The sequence below is a fragment of the Heliangelus exortis genome, chromosome 7 (assembly GCF_036169615.1).
Source record: "Heliangelus exortis chromosome 7, bHelExo1.hap1, whole genome shotgun sequence".
Taxonomy (NCBI): domain Eukaryota; kingdom Metazoa; phylum Chordata; class Aves; order Apodiformes; family Trochilidae; genus Heliangelus; species Heliangelus exortis.
Genome location: NC_092428.1, coordinates 2,610,851 through 2,632,229, shown reverse-complemented (window position 1 = coordinate 2,632,229; position 21,379 = coordinate 2,610,851). Strand labels below are relative to the sequence as shown.

The following is a 21,379-nucleotide window of genomic DNA, read 5'->3' as shown; positions in this document are numbered from 1 at the left end:
TAATTTGTTTCTATAATAAAGCTCAGCCATGCAGTGCTGTTGCTGAAGTAGTGACAGAGCTTTAGCACTCAGCCAGCTGACACCACAGCCTAACAAAGTAGTCCCTGCCCTTTCTCTATGGGAGAGATCAGTATATATCCATTCTAACAGCTGTCTCTATTCTGGCTGAAATATTTTAGGCTTATGGAGACAACAGCCTTCAAATTATCTACATTTTTGACCCATTCTGTCCCAATGGCTTGGTCATTCCTGCAGGGGACTCAAAAGACCCACCTTGAGACACAGTCCTTATCAGAGGCTTTAAAGAGGAACTGAGATTGACCCCTCTGGGATGTTGGAAATCCTGCATGGGTCTGTGCTAGAGGCACCCAAGAAGAGGGATTCTGCCACCCAAACATGAAATGGTGCTCATGACACTCAAGCCTCCAGACAGCAGCCACCCTACTCACCCTACTCCTGATTGCCCTGGCATGAGTAACCTGTACCCAGTTCAGCCTGGCCTGGGGATGGAGGAACTGCTGGATCTTCTCCTGATCAGTGCAGTCAGAGTATCAGAGAGTTCCCCCAGAGGTTTGCTGTATCCTCAGGGTAGAAGCAGTGCCAGAGGTGGCTGCCTTTCCTTCTGTGTCTCCTCACCACCATCCACTGGCACTCATTTGCCTCAGAGATATAGAAAGGAGGGCTACAGATGCCACAGATAAGCCACTGGATTTAGAATCCTGAATTATGCTCTTGGGTGTTTTGATGCTGTAGATATTGTTAGGCCATATCTATAACAAATTAAAATGCTACATCACCTAATCCTGACACCACTAGAGGAAAAAATATGTCTATGAGGCTAAACAGGGCCAAGTTTTAAATGAAGTTATTATTCCAATGACAAGATAAACCTCTACCACTCAAAGTCCAAACCAGATGTCCCCAAGTGAACTTTACATGAATGAAAAATGCTAAATTATTATCTGTAGAAACTGAAATCCTAGACTGACAACACAAGAGACAGGGAAAGGCACAGTGCTGGCTATTCTGTGTGCCACTGCCCTTCCCTCAGAGCCAAAGGGAAAAAAGTCCTCCAAGGAGCTGCTGTTTGCCTAATGAGCCCCTGCAAACTGCACTGAACTTGCCCAAAGGAGATCAGAGTTCCATGAGGTACTTGTTCCCTTCCCTGCCAGCTCCTCTGCCTGTCAACTAAAAGAACTCACCTGCTTCACAAGGCACTTTCCAGAAGAAAACTGCTGATATAGTCAAGCCAGTTACATGCAGAGGAGGTGGTGAAATGTGGTCTTTGGGTAGTTTCTGCTCTGACAAAACTCGTAATATTCCATCTCTTATTTTGCAATTTCATGAATTTTGATTATTTTGCAATTTCATGGATTTTTACTCATCAGATTTTTAAAGTTTGTGACCAGGAATTACTACTACTACTACTAATTTTTTTTTTTTTTCTGAGCATTAATGTATAAGTATGATATGTGAGCCAGTCAGCCATATTTTTTTCAGGAAAACAGAGCTGGAGGAGCAGTTATAGTTTCACCACCATTTGCCAAAAAACGCAGAATTGGAACCTGTGTAATTCTCAGCAAGAAACTTGTACACCCCCAAACAAGACTTCTGTTAATGATAGCTAAAAAATACAAAAAAATGTCCACGAAGATCACCTTCTTATTGCATCCTGCACTGATTTAAACCATTTTACCTCCTCAGCTGAACATACCAATATTTGCTTACACAACAAATGCAGAATGCTCAGAATAGCTGAATAAAGTTAGCTCACGCTTTTTAAAATCTAATTTATTCAAAGCAACTCAAGAGTTGTCTTATTTAGAGCCCCCAGTGATGAGGTTTATTTCCTCACAGCATCCTGTTCCCCCACCTGCAATCTGAGCTCCCAGCAGGCCAGCTGCAGTGAGCACACTTGGCAAGAGAAAGTTCTCCTGGGAGCTCATGCTAGGAGTGGGCAAGACTTACAAATAAAAAAAACAACCCATCACCCCACAAAAAATCAGTAAAAATCAGAAGCATGGCAAAGTGAAGCCTCAGTACAGAAGTCCTGTGAACATCCAGGGCCTGATCCAGAATAAAATTCTGGTATTTTGGTAGCCTATATCCAGGGTTCTCATTACTGGACAAATTGATCTTTAATGAGAAACCAGACAGAATAGGACGAGGCTCCTTCTTACAGCACAACCTATCTCATTTCTGCTGTGTCAAAATGATTTAATTTCTTTCTTTTCTTTTAATACTTTTGAAGTCCTTCATTCCTTAGAGGGACAGCTGGGAACCAATGCAAACTGCAAGAGGATTGAGGACAATCTATCACTGGAGCACAAGTTACACATTCACAGCAAGACAGAAGGGAAAAAAATGCAGAACTACTTCTTTTCAGTAATGGGCACGTGTGTGATTTTCTTATTACACACTAGATCACTCCAAATTACAAATGTGTGAGTTGCAAAGATAACACAACCTGCCTGCTAGTTCATGGGGTTATTTTTGGGGAGGTTTTTCTTTTTCTCCTTCTTTTTAGTCACTTGGCTTAATTAACAAGCTTCAAAACAATAACGTGACCTTTGATGCTGTTTTACAATTCACTATATTCAAGAGCATCTATTTCTGTGAGGAGAATATCACAGCATAAATGGTGCTGTCTTTTAACTGAGGGTGACAGGAGCTTAATTCCTGGGGCCTATGAATCAGGTCAAGAGCTCTGTCGATGACAGTGAGTTAGAGATTTACAGTAGACCAGACAAACTATAAAAACCTCTGGTAGGGATTATGAGTTCTCAAGATGTGCTGAGCTGGCACATGCTGCTAAGGCTGTGGTCAGCATTATCCAAGGGAAGCTGCAGTGCCACAGCTGCACAGCACTCCATTACCACCAGTTAGCATCAGAGCCAGCAGCAGCAAGGGAAAGCCTTTAAAAAGGTTTGAAAGCAGGAGGATAAAGAATGGAAATCAGGAGGAAAATGCATGACAAACAGTAACATCTCCAGGACTGGCAACTCGTAAACCCAAAGGTTGCCAGCAAGCAAACTCTGTGTTCAGCACTTTAACAAAACCATTCAAGGAAATAACATCACCATCAAGCTGAAAGCTTTCTGTTCCCTGGTTCTGGCAGGAAGGGTGAGGAAAGCAAGAACTGTGGGAGGCTGCACTTCTCCATGCAGTGATTCTTTGTTCACTGCACATATCATCAAGTATTATTTGCAATTGAGGAATGTGCCAGGTAGGAAAAAGGTTTCCTGTTCTGTCATGCTTTTCCTTGAACTCTGTAACTTCCTTTCTTGATTTTTAATATATATAAATTATATATATAGCTTATGGCTCTACGTACACTTGGATCAATGAAAGCAGAGGGGCAAGCCAGCTTTTCTGAGTCACTGGCTCTTCACAGGCTACTGAGTCACATAGCTAAAGGTTAAGTCTAAGTTTTACTTGCTCCAAAATCCCAAACCAGAATCCCACTGAGAACTGAGGTACATTTTTTCCCATGCTTCCACCAGTTTTCAGCCTTCCTCACTGCAGTATGGATGAGACTCACTAAGGTCTTATATATTCAGTGATTTCACTTTTTATTTAGGTGATGGGCCTTTAGGAGAGACTAAAAAAAAAGTCATGGCCACTATGATAACTTTGGAGTTTCTCTATACGGTCTCTTTTTCTCAGAGTTTAGAATAGAATGAGAAGCCAGATACTTATTCCTGCTTATTCCTATTTATTTATTCCTGCCATGAGCTGACCATGACAGCTTGCAGTCTGAGGCACCAATGTTCTGGTTTTCTTTCAAGTAGAGAAGTTGGTACTGAAAAAGGCACAGGAAATCACAAGAACACATTGGTTTTTCCAGAAGAAAATAAAGATGTAGTCATACTTCTTTAGAACAGAGAGAACATTTGCTCTGTCAGCCATCATCTGAAAGAACATCTCCCCATTCACTCAAATTCTATTTTATCTGAACAGTGGTTGGTCTAAATTGCCTTTTAGGCTCCCAAGTGAACTGGTTCTCCAGGAGCAAAGGGATTAAGCCTTCCAGTGGGATAGGAGAGAGGAACAGCTGAGTGCCATCTGCACGTTAATGAGTCCACTAATGGCCTCAAATGTTCTCACATACGTATCAAATAAAAGAATGGCACAGAATGCCATCCTGTAGAGCTTCCCATAACAAAAAGCCTACTAAAAAATAATCCCATAGCATTCTTTTACATTTCTTGGACTGAAAAGAATTGACTCAGCAAAGATCAACCATACCATTCCTACCAGATACCCAGGCAAGCCGAGACCATAATGTAATTAATTGTAAAAAAAAAAAAAACCAAACTAATTGAAAAATATAAACATTATGCATTTTGGTCCAAATTTAGCAAAACATACATGACTTCCTGAAATACTTAAATGAACTGCCAGCACGTGTGCCTTGCAGCAGTAGCCCCTCTTCCTCAGTTTCTGAGTTTGACTTCTGTCAGGCTAGCAGAAGATTGATGTGAGGCAGCTGTACCAGCTGCTGCCCACTGCAGGGGTTGAATTTTTGAAATGTGTCCTGATGACCACCTACAGGTAACCCATGTCTCATCCTTCTATAGAAAAAGCACAGAAAACTCAGTCAGTAAAACACTGCTCTTTTTTTTTAAGCCACACTTGGCACCAGCATCTTTCTGTCTGTAGAAAGAAAATAACTCATAGGTATCTCCGAATTCCATTTATAAGAAGAAAAAATAAACCACCACCAACTTTCATATGTAGAGAGATATCTCCCCTGAAAAACACTCCTATTTTATCCAAATCTGGTGGGTTTTAATATTAATTTTAATATTAATGCTCTACAAAATACACTGAAATCTACCTACTGCACAACAGAGTGGGCTGCAAGCCTGACCTGGCAGCACAGACTCCCATATCCAGGAACTTCTTAGTAGGACCCAGCAATCCAGCACATGGTTTTATTTCACAGAATGGTTTGGGTTGGAAGGGACCTTAAAGCTCATCCAGTTCCAACCCTTCCATGGGCAGGGACACCTCCCACCAGCCCAGGTTGCTCCAAGTCCCATCCAACCTGGGCTTGAACACTTCAGGGATGGGGCAGCCACAGCCTGGGCTGGGGTCTCACCACCTTTACACTAAAGTATTTCTTAACCTAAACCTACCCTCTTCCAATTTACCCATTCCCAACTGTTTCAGCATGCAGGAACTCCTTGAACTCAGCAGCTACTAAACCAAAGGCCATGTCAAACACCAGCACTCCATGAACAGATTTCCTCCTGCCCCCCCAGTTAAACAACACTGCTATTAACACACTGGGCTGTGGCCAAGTCCACACTGGTTGCACTGAAAAGCAAGGTTAGTGATCACAGATGATCATTCCTGGCTCTGAGCAGAGAGTAGATTAATATTCTTAGCTTGAACCATGCCATAAGAGCTGTAATACTTTCCTTGAGATTGCCTAAGCAGAAAAAGTTCAGTAAGCCACCCTTCTGCTAGGATTTCCTGTTTTCAAGCTGTGAATGAATGCTGGACAGATGTTTTCTCATGCAAAGCAAGTCTCCATTCTAGGATACAATGTATTCTGTAATAGGAATGTGATTTTTTAAAAATTTGAATAACTGATTTATGGCAGTGACCTGAAAGACATTCTAATGCATGGCAGGAAAGAGAACTAAGTCATCAACAGCAGCATGAAAGTGTAGCACTTCAGATACTAATAATGGCAGGATGTAAGTGAAGTAAAATGATTTTTCACGAGATAAAAGATTTTGTTTAAGCCATTACTTATCAAAGATATTGTGTTTGATAAGTCTGAAGGAAGAGATTTAAAATCCTACAGTTCAGTGGCTCCATATGGGTGGGAAAGCAGGAGAGTGGATTTTAAGACCAGGCACTTGAAAGCTGACTAAGAAATACTCTTTAATACAGTTTGTGTCTAATTCATTTCTAAAGGAAACCCACAATACAGCAAGAGGGTTACCAGCCCTTCTTTGGCAACTGCTTGGTAATTTAATTGTTAGAAGTCTGTGTGTTGATCTATCAACCTAAAATCCCCTGTAGATAAACTAGCACTGATGCTGTGAGTGTGTTGGTTCCAAATGTGGAACAAGGAAGTCATCCTTTAGTGGTTCTTAGTTAGCAGAATTATCTCATTACCTAAGGTTTAGTTAATGAAAAACAAACCAACCACACAGCCCTATACTGGTTCCTTTGCCATGTACACCACGAAACATCCTATTTTTTCCCTAAAACTACTGCTCTGTCCAGAGCACAGGTTGGATGCTGTGCCCAGGACAGTGCAATCAGTGAACCTGGGGTGTGGTAGGACTCTTACCTCATCTCTTCCACTAGTTAAAACACATGAAAAAGAGCAGTTATGGTTAAACCATTGGACACCACTGTTATGAATTAGAGGTTCTCTTACTTCTGCCAAAAAAAAAAAAAAAAATTATGTGAAGCTGAGCAAGCCATTTTAAGACTTCAGAGGAGGGTTCATCTACATTATACCTTAAGCCTCAGGGGATCAACATGAAACACTGCCCAGTTCAATCTGCACTTGCTATTGACTGGAGCTTCACTTTGAACTTTCTGTAAAAAGCCAAATACTGAAGGAAATCAAAGCTGTAGATGGCTCAACATGGACACCTTGGACAATTCGACCTTGATTTTTTCTTTTTTTTTTTTTTTTTTTTTTTTTTTTTTTTTGGCTGTGCCAGAACTCTTGAGTTATTAAAATAACAAATGAGAAAGGTGATAAAGGTATTTCAGTGACAGTGTTGAAATAGAGTCTGTGAGCACACAGTAAATGTAAAATAGTGAGAGACAGACAAACAACTGTGTTGCTGAGCAGTTAGAGTCTGACTGACACAACACAGGATCACAATAAGGACCAACCATAAGATACAGCTTTGGGTTGTTAGGGCAGAAGAGAAGAGCATTTTAGATGCTGCTTCCTGAAAAGCAGTTGAGATAAAGAAACAACAGTGAGAACACCCCTAGATAAGGACACAGAAGTTCTAAGGAGGAAGGAGCAGGAGCCAACCTTCTGACAGTGAGAATGTGGACTTACCCACCAAGCTTTGGGATAAAAGCAGGGACCAGCTCTTTGTGGGGTGGATGTTTTGTGATTCTGAGCTGTGGCATCACAGAGCAGTTTGGCAAACTCAAAGAGCAGTGACATCTTGGCTTCTGCTCTAGGAAAGGTCTGAGGAGAGGAGCAGACCAGGCCTGGCCTCTCTGCTTTGGGCTCTGCACTCAGGTCTTGCCAATCTAACTGCAAAGCAGTAGAATTTCTGACCTGCCAGTCAGCCAAAGGGAAAAGAGAAACACAGACAGAGGCCAATAAAATACAGCTGCCAAAAAAGAGGTGGTGCTCACACGGGAGGGGGAATATGAAACTATCAGCATACTTTCTACCTTGAAGTGGAATATCTTTATTCTTCCCTGTCTGGTTATCTGGCAGGCAGGCAGAGAGAGTTCAGCAGCTTCCAAACATGAAGACAGCAGACCCTGAGTTCACCAGAAGTGAGGCTGAGGAGAAGCAGGTTTAACTAGGGCTTAGATGAGAGATTTAAATCACAAACAGGCAGAAGAAGAGGCACTTGCATTTTGCTTGAAACTGCTTTTGAAATAAATGTCTTATGATACTGCACCCGTGCTGGTAGAGGTTTTTTTAAGGCTGTAGTTGTGTTGTGGTCATTACAGGCAATCTGACATTTTAAAACAGGGAAAGACACATGATTCTAATACAGCCAACTAAAAAGCCCTGGCATTTAGATAGCTAAGTTCCCCAGTGTTTAATTAAACATCGTATTACTCCCCATATTAGGTCCCCAAATCTGCACTGCTGGTCCTGTTACATTTTATTTCAGGCTTTGGAGTTTGAAGAGAAGACAGTACCTTTGTAATGCTAACCACAGATGTTGAGAACAGGAATGTCTTTATGCTTATGCATAATGATTAAATATCTACACAGGCTTCAGGAAGTTTGTAACTACTTCCCTGTAAAAATGCTCACCTATATAAGTTTACTGGTAGTGATCCTTACATGATGTTTCAAACATCATCTGATCCACATGCTATGCACAAACAGCAACACAAGGTCTCTCACACAGTTAGAGAAGGGTTAAAATGTTTACTTCAACCTAACTCTTGGAAAAAAAAACCCACTGGATTATTTCCTTGCCATGTCATTTGCAGGACCAGTGTTAGGTACTTTGTACTTACTACTATCTGTGGGGCTCTACTTGACTTAGAAAAAGATATTTTCCATCTGCCATTCAACACACACCAGTTTCTCACTCATTTCTAGAACTTATTCATCAAAAGCTATCATGGAGCCTTAGTTTCCCCTTTGTGTTGCCATATGCCCTGTGCAATGGGACTTTTGAAACAGACTCTGCTTTTTCTTGCAGTATGAAAGAAGAAGAAAAAAAAAACACATTCACTTTGGCTCATCTGCTACGTTACTCACAAGTGCTTGCAAAGGATTGCTTTATGACCACTACTTTAGTGCTTTTGAAAGCTTTATAAAATTTTTTATGCTATGTAAGCATGCTTTGGGATAGCCTGTCAGCCAATACACCAGAGCTTTGAAAGGATTTTAACCTAGTACATGCTGATTATATATCTGGTGCTTTACATTACATAATTGCAACCAGCTTTGCTTCAAACAGATCCTGCACTCCTTCAGCCCAGAAGCACAGCCACCTCTAGTTGCAGACACCAGCAGCTGCTTTTCAATTGGAAAAGACATTGCAAAACCATTTTGGTCAAAAAATGAAACTGCAGCAGGAGAAAAATACCCAGTTGAAACTATTTGGAAAATTCAAAGGGGCACAGTGCTACACCTCCAGATCAGGACACTGCAGAGTGTGACAAATAATCCACTCTTGTCAAAACCCTCAGCTGGTGGGCTGTCACTCCACTGATCAAAATAGCAGTGGTGATTTACATCCTCTGGTGAAGCAGCTCCTCTTTCTCCCTTTGGGATCATCAGAAAGTTGGCAGCAGCACAGGCAGCCCTCCTGCTACAGGCACACGGGCTCCAGAGGCACCACAAGGATCCTCCTCCAAGTTTTTCCCCCAATTTTTGTCATCCAAATATTGATCCACTGCTCAAGCCATGAAGTCTGCCAAGACTGCAACTTTTTCTGCTATGAAAGGGGGTTTGACTGCAGGAGGTTTTTCTCTAAGCTGCAAACACACTGGCTATGCATTTTGTAAAAAAAAGAAAAAAGTTTAAAAATCTTCAAGTTGTCTCCTACAGTAAAAGGGACAACTTCTTCCTCTCTCTAAAAAAGAGCAGGTAGATAAAAAATTCAATAGTTTTGTCAGAGGCAAGTGAAATTTATTACAGGAGAAGGGTCTGAGAGGCTTGGGATTGCAGACAGTATTGATATATGCCTTCCAGGAGCTTAACTAAAACGTTATTTTGTATCTGCCATAAAATATAAGAAAATATTGATGGCTTTTTTAAAACTTGATGTCAGCAGGGTATAATCAGGAAAGGAGAGGATGAAATAAAACATGGAAGGCCTTCTTTCCTTTGCTGGAGGGAACTGGCATACCTTTATTTTTAGAGATGAAAATCTAATGTAACGCTTATTTGGTTAACTGGGATTCAGCTGGTGGTTTGGTTTAAGCAATTTTGCTCACTTTAGTCTTACAGGGACAGTCTGGGTGACTGTAATGCCTTCTGAAGGGACAAATTGGAGAGCACAACTATTAGCTGGGTGACATCAAAGAGCATTAATCTTTTGTTCTATAGCAAGGCCAAGACCACATTAGTGCATTTCACCCAGTCATTATTAAGACTGTAGCCCAAGGGTGTAATAAATGTTTTATGGCATGCAAACCAAGGTAATGGAATGCAAATTCCATAATACATCCATACATTTATTTTCTAATAGAGTAAATGATGATGTATTTTATCTGAGAGGAGCTGCTGAATGACAGCACAAGTTCAGAAATTCAAAACTGAAGATAAATATAGCCCTTACTTGATTTGGGACAGCTATGTGAAACAAGAGGATAAAGAGGTCTGCTCTGCTAGAAATTATCCAGTAAAAAAGCTTTAAGAGCAAACACTTTTATCTTATGCTTTACTGTAGATCTCTTTTGGGGAAGGTGGATGTGGTTATCTCACATTTTTATTTCTAATTACATTTCCCTCCTTGAATACTAATGGATTATTTTGCTTATATTTGCTTTAGAAATATATGGGAGCATTAAAGCCTGAGATTTCAGAAGTATCAGGAAAGCAGTTTCCCAGCAGAACTTAAGTTATGCTTTATTATACTGTATTCAGAATCAGATGGATTAAGAATTATTTGAGGTACAGCAGTTTAAGTAACCTAAATAATAATATAAATGTATGTCAGTGTTCTTGCTCCTTTAACCTGTCAAACTATGCTGTAAAGGTTCCAGTAATCACAGGGCTGGTTGACTGGATTAGTGTGTGAAAGCTCTGAAAGCCATTTTATCTGCCCCTAAGAAACGTTTTCATTTCATTCTTACCTTATTTCCTGATGATGCACAGTGCTTTTGATCCCACCTAATAGACACTTTCATGTTCATTCATTGCTGTTTCTCTCAGATAGAAATACAGTAACCCAGAGAGGAAATTGTATTACAGAGTACAGCCCAAGTACAGGCTCAGGACTGATAAGTTCTAAGACCATAAAACCCCTCATAAGGAGGATGGGCAGGGAAAGGTTCTCAGTCCCTTCTGCACACCGAGGTCTGGATCTTGCAGAGCCAGAGCAATACCCACAGCAAGAACACAAAACCAACTGAAGGTGCTTCTCTCAGCTCTTATTCTCCAGGGTTGTATTTTTCTCATGTCATTCATAAGGAAAAATGTTGCTCCCTGCAGTGTAAAAGTTAATGACAAGAACACCAAAGCCTGCCAGCCCCTCACATCATTTTTCTCTCAAGTTGTCTCAATAACCTTGGATCACCTGGAGGATCCGGATCCGAGTCACACTCCTGGCTGAGAGCATTTATAGTCTGATTCAAAGGAATTATTGGAAAGATTCCCACTGACTCCACCAGTCTCTGGATCAGACCTTTTATAGAAACAGAGTATTTAAGATGTCCCTACTTGTGTTCTCTGTCCTTGGGTGAAAATTTACAAGGGAATAACTCAAGGGACACGTTCCCCCCTGGAGTCACCAGAGTTGCCCATAACTCCACCTGGAGCCAGGAGCCTCCCTGGATGTGGGAGCAATCACTTTGTGTCTCACTGCTCCTGCTGGCCAGGGGCAGGAAAGCACAGCACTCCCCTTGCTGTGGTGACTGAGTATTTCCAGGTGAGAGGAAAATTTTTCTGCCAAAGAGAGGGGAAGAGAACATCAATTCAGAGGGAACCTTGAGCAACACTGGTCCTGGGTGAGAAAGCACAATTAGTTGCTGGGAGGGGGTTGGCAGAGTCTCACCAGGGTGGCAGTGCCCTTGTTCAGGCTTCATGGCCCAGAAGTTGTCATGGAGCAATGAAATCAAAGGCAGGGAAAACCAGACAGAAAATACTCTGAGCAAAGCAAACCACTGCACTTTATTTCAACAGAACAACAGAGGCAAAACCTGATGTTCAGCCACACAGCCTGGGGTGCTGCTGAAATATTACTCTTTTAGCAGGCGAGGCAGTCAGACCTATTACTCTGCAGCAGAGAAGGGAGCCAAAACCAGGAAGAAAAGGCATACACTGTAGTATAGATCTCTTACCTGATTATGACAAATAAACCCCCAGAAGATGACGTGCAGTTGCTCTTAACTTCAAGAAGTGCCAGACAGAAAGAAGATTCCATGGAGATCTATTAAGCTGGACCCACCAGCTGCCAATGGGGATAACAACCTCTGAAACCACTCAGTATTGGTGGGGTGTTTCTTTCTAAGTGTAGTAGAACCCCACTAAATTCCAACTATGTCCTCTCTCCCAGGCAGAGGCTGAGGGTGGATGAGCTGTGAGACTGCCTGGATATCTGTCTGCAATGAGATGCAGTCCCTGCTCCCTGGGCTTTCAGGATTTGGGGACCCTCCTGCAGGCTAGGATTGAAATCAGCACGTTGGGTCTTACCCTACTGCACCATGGAGCTCTCACTGAGCATCAGGGGCTACTGGAAACAGAACACTACAGAATATTGGCATCATATTCTCATAAGAATGACAAAGTTCTGCAGAGTAAGTGCCCAGTTCTGAACCTACAAATACTGACACAGATGCTGTTCTTGATGGAAATGAGCATCAATAAAATCAGCTCCTTAGATTTTATTTTTCCTGAGCAGAACAACCAGGCTTAGACATAATTTATGAGCATTAGTACTCAAGGTTTGGTTAGTAAACTAAAGGACTCAAGTAACAGGAAGGCTAAAAGCTGTAAGGAAAGAAAAATAATTTTAAAAAATAATCAATATTTACCTGACATTTAATATCCAAACTGAACAATTAAAATAGCCTTCTGCATGATGTAAGCACTCACTATTGCAATGGAGGATTTATTGAATATCTGATACAAGGTGATGGCCTTTGAAAACAGCTGTTGGGAAGCACTGAAATTCACTCTTTTCGAAGATTTTTTTTTTTAATAATTGTTGTAAAATGTGATGATCACTTAGAAGTTATAAAAATGTCTACCACACAAATGAAATAAGGGGTGGAATCTCATTGGTATGTCAGTGAAAAAAGTTTGGGTTTATTTACTGTTTTGAACATGCTGTTTTGCTTAAAAAATACGAAGCAGATCAAAATAAATTCTATGACAGTAATTACTTGGATTTGTAATAAAAAAGGGAGGAAGAGTGAAACTTGGACAATACTGAAGAACAGCAAAACCCCAATTTATCCACTCATCACCCCTTGTGTGCCTTCATCATCACACCTCTTCTGTCTGACTCCTTGTAAAAAGAGCATCTCCATCTTTTTGGTAGCCACCCTTCAAGTGCTGGGACACAACCATGAGGTCTCCCCTGAACCCCTTTTTCTCCAGTTCTCTCAGCCTTTCCTCACCTGGGGGGTTTCCCAGTCTTTGACAATCTTTGCAGCCCTTCTCTGGGCTCTCTCCAGTCTGCCCACATCTTTTTGCAAGTCTGAATGACAAGCACTCAGCAGAGTGGGATGATGACTTCTTTATGTCTGCTGGTGATGCCCTTCTTGATGCACCCCAGCATCCTGCTGACTCCCTTTGCACTGCAGCACTCTGTCCACTCAGACTGAGCTGCTTGTCCCCCCAGGTCCTTTCCCCAGAGCTGCTCTCCAGCCAGGTGGATCCCAGTCCCTGCTGCACTCTGGGGTTGTGTTTTCCCAGGTGCAAGAAATTTCATTTGCAAACACTGACTACATTAATCATTACTTCATCAGCTCATTCCAGTGACAGTTAGCATTAACCTCTGCTAAGTGATGTGCTAAGCTTGCAGTTTTCCAAGTGTCAAAACTCAAATGAAGTTCACTTATTGGTGTGGTGCTCTGCCCCCCTTTATTCTGGGAATAAGAGCTCTTTCATTTTTTATTTCCTTATGAATGATTAAGATGAACTTGTTCAAGCTAATGCTTAATTCTTAAGCAGATACTAAAGAGCTTGAAGGGTAAAAGGAAAATGCAAGAAGTTTATGCACTTCTCAAGATTACAAGAGGTTTATTCCATTATATACTTGAAAGCTACAGAGGTTAAGTAACTTCTCTGTATTATTAGCACAAAGAATTCCAGTTTGAGTTTAGATTGCTTTCATTTACTTCCACTATGAATTTCAGAGGAAAAAAAAAGGCAGGATAGTTATGAATAGCCAACAACACAAGTACCTTACACCCTCATTGTGACACAAACCTGTGCCTGTAGCCTCATCTCAATTTGTTGCAGCAAGACCTAGGTTAAGGTTTGAAAAATCAGCTGTAAATCTGGGTGTTCTTTTCTAAGAAAAAGCAGCTCAGCACTTTCTGTTTTAAAATGTCTCCAGTTAGCCATTCAGAATCATTAGTAAATTATTAAAATCACAACTACTTGGTGTAATCTCAAACCTATTCCTATAAACAGTAGGATTCTCTGACTGTTGTAGTTTGGAATAAGGTTCCCTGGTACCTTTTCCCCACCCTCCATAAAACTCGTTCCTGTTCTTGAAGTTGGGATCTTTAAAACCACATATTAGAACTTCCTGGAAAAGGAAAAAAGGAACAGGAAAAAAGGAAAAGGAACCACCACCACCAAAAATTACAAAAAACCAAAACCCCAAACCAACCAAAAAAAAAGACTAAACTGTTCAGCATTTCTCCTTGCATTGATTTGCACAATTGCTAACAGTATGATTATGCTATATAGCCCTTAAAATGTTAATAAATTATTCTGAGTCAAGTTCTTTCTATCAGCCTGGATATATAGTCGTGTCCAAAGGTGGAATGGGAAAGACATGCTTTACAGTTTTCCTTTCAGCTAATTGCTTGCCTGTAAAATGAAGACACCACTGAGTCTGGGCAAAGACCTTTTATACATAGTGGTATATCAAGGGACAGGGAGTGATTCAGCATCTTTCCTGTAATGCTGCTTCATTCCCTCTCTAAGATAGAGATGTTCAAGTGGTTCCAGACATTTAAAATGCTTTTGTTTCACTACAAGATCTCTCTCTGCCTCTCTCTTGGCAGGTTAGGAATGAGGGCTTTTTGACTTGCTTACAGCCTTAGGATATTTTCTTGAAAATTCTGTTTAATCATCATATTAATCTACACTGGAAAAGACTAAAACAGAAATCCCAGCTACAATTTCCATGTATCTGGCAGAACAGAGTGACATGGACAGTGGCAACCTGCCTGCCACTTCTGTCACTGGAAGTAAAAAAGTTAATATTTACTTTTATAAATGTGTTCCTAAGCATAAAGGAGAACTTATTTCTTCAGGTGAGTGGCAGGTCTGAGCAGCTTTACTATTTGGTGAGCTCTTTTATGCTTTGCAATAGAGATTCTTGTAAATTTATAAAAAATTCTTGTAAATGTTGATTTTATATCAGCATTTCTAAATTCTGCAGCATCAGTGACCCACGAGCACCAACTGTGCTCTGATCTCACTCATCAGATGTCTTTGTCATGACTGTTGTCAAGTGATAAATATTTATAGCCAGCTGCAGATGGTGTTTCATTTGCAAAAGAAAGATTTGCAAGTAAGGAAAAACTGGAAAAAATTAATATTAATAAACTACACAGAGAGAGAAAATGAGAAATACACTATGGCTCAGGTCCACGAGAAGAGCAGGGCAAATAACTCATAACAAGTAACATATTCACTTCATTTCTTCTCTTTTTTTTATTCCACCAAATTGCACACCAGCAGATAGTGATTTTCTCTAATTTACTCCTAATTCACATTTCCCAGCTAAGGACTTTCTGCAAAGAGTTACTGGCTTGCTGCAAAGTCCTCAGTAGTAAAAAAGCTGGGTTTAGAGCAAGTTTGATTGAAAACTTTAGATAGTTTTTTTGTCTCTTGCCTAGACAGATGTAAAGCTTAAGATTCAGTTTTCAAAATTCTCACATTTACAGACTTCTCTGAAGCAATATTTCCAACACCCAATTAAAATACCTTGAGTAATCCTAGAAGGTGACCAGAAAAAGTAGCAAAAAACCACAAGGAAATGAAGAAAATAAATGGAATCAACACTTGACAGTGAGTCACAGCAGCCTTTAAGTAACTTGCAGCAACCTCCTATCTTAGCAAGTAAATGAGATGGCAAAAAATGACTGCTCCTCCCTCCTATGTGTGAGTGAAAAAACATCCACACCAGTGGAGGAAAAAATTGCTTTTGTATTCTTCTTCCCATTGTTATTTAGATATGGTCCTAATCATAAAGAGGAATTTAATTCTTCAGGTGTGGCAGGTCTGAGAAGCTTTTAGATGCAGATTTTGTCTGCACTAATGTGTTTACTTGGGGCAATAAATAAATAAAATAAAATAATCAGAAAATTAGAACTGTATCAGAATTGCATAGCTGAGAGAAACAGCTGTATTTCTATGGATATCAAAGAATATCTTAGAGACAGCTTAGAAGGTATCTTTATGGAGAGGGGGTCCAGTCTTTTCTGGACTAAACACAAGCTCCATTTTGAATAAAAGACATCAAAACCTCTGCCCACATTTTCACTTGCCTTGTTCACTCACAGGGGCAGGAGGCTGTCACTGCATCCTCAGCCTGGGGCACTTTGGGGGAAACACCTGAGAGGAGGAGGGTGATCTTGAGCATAGTGTGTATTCAGCCTCCAGAACTTCACATGTATGGAAGTGTGGGAGAATGATTGGATTTACCAATGGAAAAAGGAGGCAACTTTTAAGGGAACTCTTTCTTGGTGAAGTGGGCTGAGGGGAAGAGCCACAGAGCCATCTTCCAGCAGAGCTCAGGCACTGCTTGGGGAAGCCATGTGCAGTGAGATGAGCCTGACTCCAGCTGTAACACCAGGGAACATTTCCCAGGATGACACAAGAGTCTACTCAACTGAAAGCACTTATCTTAAGAGTTGCACATTTCTAAAGTGCTGTTGCTCAGTTTGAAATTAGAGTCCTGCTTTTGATGGGCAACAGAAGAATGTGTGTGCCTTCAATAAATACACATCACAGAAATCTACACAAAAGATCAGGCAAGCTCTGACATGCCCAGGTGGAGGCTCATGAATACATTGGATATCAAAAACCTCAGTCTCAATTACAGTGTGTGTGAAAGATTGGTATCAAAATTCAGACAGCTTTGTCATTTATTAATAAGATCTTACTAAGGGCTCGTTGGCTCACATCTGCTTTGTTATCTGCAGTTCCTTGCCTGTGGTTAATGAATATACAGTTCAACTCATGAGTTCTTTCCAGCAGGAACAATGCTTTTATTTGAGCTCTCAAGGAATGCAACAAGAGATCTTTCTATAATTTAAGGAAAAATTTGATAAATAGGGCAGAACTGCTCCCCTTAAATGCCTCTATTAGCAATGATACCTCCAGAGTCTGTCCTGCCTTAAAGCCCAAGCTTTTTTGCTTCCTTCCTGGACTGTGGTCTGAATCTCAGAGATGTCTGATTAATAACCCTGGCTTAGACCTCACAGTACCTCATCAAGTATGTTCAAGTTGTCCTTAACCTCACTGGCAGGTGTTCTAACATCTCTCAGCTGGATCCTGCAGGTGCTGTGAGTCATGGGAGCTTATTCAAACCCCAAAAGATCTGTGGGAATTTCCCCAGGAATGCAGCTAGATCCACCATGAACACTGCAACATGAAATACACTTGCACACTTTTGGGAAGACTGGAGGTCACAATGAGTAGCTCTCTTTCCACCCAAGTTGTCTGACATCAATGCCATCTGTCCAACACTCCACGTACTTTTATATTCATGCTAAGCCTAAGGTGTAACAATTGTTTCTTTATTCCTTCCACAGCCTGACTGCGTGGTGCCAAAGCAGTGGAGTAAGAGGAAGGCCATTTGGGAAAGGGTGAGTAAACTCCAAAATACCTTAACTCAGGAAACTTAAGAAAGTAGTAAGGGGAATACTGAAGAATGAAATTTTGTTTTGTTAGAGTTCTGTAGGCAAAAGTGTTTCTGCTGCCTGCAGATAAAGAGCAGGATTATTTGTTTTGACCCTGTTGCTGGGAGCAGCAACATTCCATGGTCTGGCAAAGGAAGAGTCAGTTGCATGGGAAGATTTTTTTTTTTCCATCCCTTTCTTTTAGGCTGTGAAATACAAATGGAAGCCTGGGATGTGGGAAGATTTTGGGAACCTAGCAGAAAGCCTCCTTCCCTTTCCTACCTTTCCACCACCTCCCTAAATAAATAATCTTTTACCCAAGTTTCTGGGACCTGACTGCTGCAGGACTGTGAGCAGCAGCCCAAGTGGAGGTGGTGCTGGCCTGGGCTCTGCCGGCACTGGGCTGGCTGCTGAGGTGTAGCTGCTCTGCTCCTCCTGCCCAGCACCCTCAGCCACAGCTCTCCTCACTTTCCTTCATTTTCAGCAGCTGGTTGAAGCCAGCCCTTTGCTCCAAAGCCACGAGGGTATTTTAAATACAAATACTGACCAGAGATGACAAAACTACCATGTACATTAATCACCTCAGTGGTATTTTGGTTTGACTTTCACACCATTTTTGGAGGGAGCTCTCAAAACACACGAAGGTCTGGGCTGACTCTACTTCCTAACATATTGCTGCCTTCCCAGGGCTCCATATTGACAGCTTGCCTTTCAAGTTAAGTTTTTCAGATCCAGATAATCTTCTTGCCTTATCATCAAGGCAACACTGAGACAGACTTTGTCTCAAAGGGAGAGTTAATATAATGTGATGCCCCTCAAAGACAACTTCAAGGAAGTTGAAGTGGGAAGAGAGCAAGATGCTGAACAAAGTGGAATATGCCATGTAGCCTGGTTTGCATCTGCAGTTAAACTAATACAGCTACTCCCAACCTGTTATAACACTTGGATTATATTTTTTGTGTGTGTGTGGGTTTTTTTCCTCATCAGTATCACCTTCATTTCCAAATATCATTAAAACTGATGAACCTAAATTTTCCTGTGGCTACTTGGATATGTTTCAAATGTTTTATGACTAAATTTAGCTATCCACATAAAGTTCCTTTGCTTGGGAAATCTCAGTGTACTGCTGGAGACAGTCCTGTCTGGATGGGAGGATGACACTGGTTATTTAATAGAAGTTTTCCAACTCTCCCAGTTTTTTTACCATGTGGGCACAATCCTTTGAAATGGACAACTTGACGGAATGTCTCCTATTAATATCAAGACTAAATCAAGCCCTGCAAAAAGGAAGCAATTTGTTGCACATGAGCAAAGCCTTTTGCCTTCAAAGCCTGGTCAGGCTTTCAAAGGAGGCTTCAAGAGGCAATGGAAGAATCAGAATAAATGGAAGAATAGTGATGTTTCAAATTTGGAGGCAAACCACATATTTCTCTAGTCCATATTAAAGCAGAATTCACCTTGATATAGAAATGTTTGCTTAGTTAGAGACAAGCCACCTGGCCTATGCATGGACATGAACCATCAACAGTTTCAATATTTAAGGGTTTCTTTTCATCACAAAGATGGCTCAGAAATCAAGTTTATCATTTGACATACATAAAAAGGAAGGTTTTATGGACAATTCTGTAAGAACAAACACCCATTATTGAGTTAGTTAGTAAATAATAACACCACCACCATCAGATTGGTGATTGCTGTCAATGAGTAATGAGCTTATGCCCTTTGTGTATTTATTATTAGATTTTCTGTGCTCATCAGAAATTGAGTGTAGCTTTGTTCATTACAGACATTTTCATGTTGTAATCAATATGATGGTACATTTCTCATAGACATCAGATTTTAATATTAACTTGTTCTTATTTATGCACCACAGAAAGACACAGAACATCTTCACTCCCATGATAAAGCCTTCATTCAAAGTAAAGGATGGTTATATCATCACTGGGGTTAAGACGATTTTATGTTTACTACTCCAAAGATTAATGGGTCACTCTAGCATTTACATTCTCATACATTTTTATGACAGTGCTATGAAGTAAATTTGATGTATGTTCAGAAGAGAATGATAGGTTTAAATGTCTAACAGCTGCTCTTTTGAATTTCAGCAGTGTTTTAAGTGTTGCTACCATTTAGCACTTCCACTGCTCACTGCAATTTACTGTTTGCCTGCATTAGTTATTTGTATTTGCACAGGAAGACAAAAGAGAAAGAATTAGGTGCAGAGTAGAAACAGTTTCACTTCCTTTAAGCCACCTGAATCTAATCAATCTTAGGGCAAGCACTGCTGGGGAAAAAAACAACCCTTTTCAGAGGTTTTATTGAAAGATTTCAGTGAAAAAGAATCTTGGGAACAGAAGCTGTGTGCACAAATCCACACCCTTTCCTGGATCAGGTTTGAAGATTATTCCATGTTTTGAAATGCATTTGATGTCCTCTCTATCACAAAACCAGTTTTGATGAGTAAACAACCCGGAATGGGGCTGATTGCAGCCAAAGAGGGCATTGAAATTGCCCGGGGCTGGGAGTTGCAGGAGCAGCAGGAAGTTCTGGTCTTTCAGCTCCAATCAACTGAAACAGCTTCAAATGCTGCTGTGGTCTTGTCCTGTGTGAAGGCCACGAGAGGAGGTGCAAGGTGCTCGGTACACTTCACTTGTAAGGTTCTCTAATCCCTCCCTACCAGGAACCAGAGCCAACACAGGGGCAATTAAATACCAAAGAGCAGAATGTCACCATAGGCACCACCAAGCTGGGTTAGGGGACAGGGGAGGCATCAGGCTATGTGGCTTTGCAACTTATTCTGTACCTATTAGCAGCTGTTTCAGGGATACCCTTGGACTCCAGCAGTCCTGAGCAGAGGAGGGGTCACAGCAGAGAGCTGGATGTAACCCTTCTGCAGCCCAATCCGTGCTGCACACAGAGACTCAGTTCTGTGATGAAGCTGCATTTGTGTGACCACACATCCCAGTTTGTCCCCACCTGGAAGAAGGCTGAGTTGACCCCTGAGTCAGAGTTTCACAACTGCTTCATTATGTGAATGAGCAAAAAGACAACTCTGCTGAATTCCAAAAGCAGCCAATAAATCTTTCAGAAGCCTAATTTTATTTTAGGAATGGTGCCTCAGGCAAGACTTGTGTGGCTCAGAAAGGAAAATGTTTAAAACATTTGCAAAAGTTCTGAAAACCTGGCTTACCCAGTGGCTGCTCTTGGTCTTGGGCTGTCCTGAAGGGATTCAAAACTTGGTGGCTCCATCGAGTTGGGGAACAGAAAAAATACCCCCTCACTTAGAGAAGACACAGGCTGTTGTTAAACCTAAGGTTATCATTGCATCACATTTATTTCACACTCAACTTTGCAACTGGCTGGAGCAATGAAACATGGAATTTAGTCCAAGAAGGACATGGTTTAGTGGTAGACTTGGCAGTGCCAGGTTAATGGTTGGACTTGATCATCGTAAAAGTCTTTTCCAACCAAAATGATTCTGTGTTCTAAAGACTCTGCCAGAGTGCTAAAGTTACAAGGCAGATGTTTCATCACCCATCCTACAATCATTTTTCAGCCATGCAGAACAGCCAACACGACCCAGGTAAATATCAACAACAGGAAGGACAGGACCTTCCAAACCCCTGGTTTTGCTGTCCCTCACCACATCACCCAGTGCCACCCTTTAAGTCTTGGAACAGCCTGCAGAAACACAGCTGTAACAATCAGCCTTAGTCCCTGCTGCCACGTAGCCCTTCCTGTCCCTCAGCACTTTGCCCACCATTAGGAATCCACAACACAAATCCTGTGCCTTCTGCAGAGACAATCCACCACCACAGATTACCTCTCAATGCAAGGCAACTTGCCATATGGGTAGTGGAAAATCACTTGCTAGCTCATCTTGCCACTTGGGAGAAGGTAGAAAATTTTAGGATTAAAGAGAAGA

The 21,379-nt window shown here is 41.2% G+C and overlaps 2 long non-coding RNA genes across 4 annotated transcripts in view; one reads left to right on the top strand and one right to left on the bottom strand.

Annotated features, from left to right (window-relative positions):
* The window catches only part of LOC139798129 (uncharacterized), a 217,666-nt gene that overhangs the window by 16,479 nt on the left and 179,808 nt on the right, over nucleotides 1-21,379 (bottom strand). The window lies entirely within an intron of this gene.
* On the top strand, nucleotides 17,366-18,485 carry LOC139798032 (uncharacterized). The gene is made up of 2 exons (XR_011726671.1): nucleotides 17,366-17,421; nucleotides 17,660-18,485. It is a non-coding gene; the product is annotated as an uncharacterized lncRNA (long non-coding RNA).